Genomic DNA, 2,492 nt, shown 5'->3' on the forward strand with positions numbered 1-2,492 from the left:
TCATCCACCTCACTTGAATCCAGTAATTTACATCTTCCTCAATTTTCCATGTGTTGTATATTAACCTAAGATATTTAAATCTAGTGACTTGTGGTAAGATATGATCTCCAATTTTTACATATATACTAAGATTTTTCCACCTCTTGCTAAACTTACACCACATATACTCTGCCTTGCTTCGACTTATATGAAAGTCACGTACTTCTAAAACTTGTCTCTACATTTCTAGTTTCCCATTTAATTCCTCTCGTCTCAAAGTAGTAACTTTAAGACATCCCATAATTAAAGAGCCAGATAGGAAGAAAGACATGTTTGAGATGACACAAACATAAGAGAACTCAGACTCTTTATGATAATCAATATGTTGGTACTTAACAATCACATGATCAAAGCACATCTCATATGCCATACCATGATGTGAATACCAAATTTCGTCCAGAGTCTTTTTTTTTAAAGAAAAATTATAAGGAAGTTTAGGGACTAGGTCACAATTAAAAGCACTCACAAGACTAAGTAAAAATTACCTTAAGACTCTTCATTAACCTCAACCCTAAACCTAAGTGAGGTTATAAATAGCCCCACCTAGTCCTAACCCAATGGGGGGCAGCTTTACTAACAACAAAAAATACTCACCAATTTTTTTTTCCGTGAAAGAGAAAGATAAGGTCAGAGATAGTGAGAGAGAAAAGAAAAGGAATAGGTAGGAGCATCTTTTCTCTTGGAACCATCTTTCATTAATCAATGTAATACCATTAGGTTTTTATACTCACTCTAATTCTCTATCTTCTTCTCTTTATTTATTAGAGTTTATTGTCGTATGCCTAACTAACACTGCTATGTTCATATACATTTAAATGCATATGCTATTGCATTACTTTCTCATCTCACATTCACTATATATGTTATGAATAATTGGCTAAATGGAAAGGATTTTAAAGTCAGCCTAATAATACCTCTACATTCCAGGGATAGTTTCTATATTTCAGGGATAGTTTGTATGTGCTTATTTTATTTGAGAGAGGTAGAGGAGTTGGTAGATAGTCAATATTGTCCTTATCTTCTAAAGTCTTACCTAACTTTCAATAAAAAATTTATTTTTGACAAATTTCAAAAATAAAATAACCAATTATTCATTAATGTCGTTTCTTATAAATATAAAAAAGTCGTCAATAATTAATATATTATATTTATTTGAACCATCAATAAATAAGATACTTTTTTTTTTGAAATTATACTTAATATTTGAATTAAGAGTCGCAATCATTAATATGGTATGATATGAGTTTTTGAAATAATCGAGAGTTAAAATCATTACTATTTTATGTCATGAACCTTTGAAATAATCAAGAGCCACAATCATTAGTATTTTATGATGTAAACCTTTGAAATAATAATTTTTTTATAAAATTAAGCAAATAAGAGAAAAATATTTTTTTTAAGTGCTAAGGTTAGAGAAAGAGTGCCAACTTGAGTATTATTTTTATTATCATGCTAGTATATCTAATTCCATGTGATTATTGTGGGTACCGTTTGATAACGGGTGAACAGGATGCCAATACTTTCCCTGATTCGTAACCGACTCCCAAGTCCAGAGATCTAGTTCAAAGACCAAGTTTTTCCAATGTTTGGGCGTCGAAAGGGTTTTCTACGTTTTGACCACAAAAACGTGGTGGCGACTCCAAATCAGTTGTGTGACCGGTTTCGGCCAAAAATCAGGGTGCGACACATGAGAAGAGAAAAGTTGCAAAAGAAAAAAACAGAGAAATTTAGATTTAAAAATGGAGAGTTGTGAAGAACTGGGAAAGTAAGATCAGAATATAGAAAGAACTCAGAAGACTCCTCAGAAACTTGTGAAGGTCACAACCTTTCAGGAACTTTCTAATAATCAGAATACTAAAACTCAGCAACCTCCTATCATGGTAAATCCTGTCAGACACAACATAAAGATACTGGAAAAAACTTGAATGACCAATCATGGATCAAGACAATGCAAGAGGAGTTTGATCAATTCTTTTGGGAAGTAACATTTTCTCCCTGAAAAAGCAGCTCATTTACCACTTCAGCAAACTATTCATGTATGATAGTGAGAAAAATACCACACTTAGGATGGCAAAAATGAAAATCTTTAGTTTTAAATTTAATTGCTCAAATCCTATGAAGCATTGACACGTCAATAACCTTCACATATCCGATACCAATGATCTCTGATATTTCATCGATATGTACCCACTGCGTATCGAAATTATATTTTTGAAAAATAAATAATTTATAGATCCGATACTATCCAGATACTCTATGATACTCTTAAAATGTTTTGTTGATACCTCATAGACACCCAAAATACCACAATAGCATTTTAAAAGAGAGAAAGGCATAATGCAATCAATTAAGTAGAAAAGAGAAACATAATATACAATCTACCAAGTGGACTTGTAGCAAGAGAAATAAAACAAAACACATGTATTGCACAAATAATGAATACGAAGTGCATA

The 2,492-nt window shown here is 31.7% G+C and overlaps 1 long non-coding RNA gene across 1 annotated transcript; it reads left to right on the top strand.

The window, feature by feature from the left end:
• Positions 305-2,252, top strand: LOC109351029. Its single transcript, XR_002108173.1, has 2 exons — positions 305-417; positions 1,732-2,252. It is a non-coding gene; the product is annotated as an uncharacterized LOC109351029 (long non-coding RNA).

The sequence above is a fragment of the Lupinus angustifolius genome, chromosome LG06 (assembly GCF_001865875.1).
Source record: "Lupinus angustifolius cultivar Tanjil chromosome LG06, LupAngTanjil_v1.0, whole genome shotgun sequence".
In the NCBI taxonomy this organism is placed as follows: domain Eukaryota; kingdom Viridiplantae; phylum Streptophyta; class Magnoliopsida; order Fabales; family Fabaceae; genus Lupinus; species Lupinus angustifolius.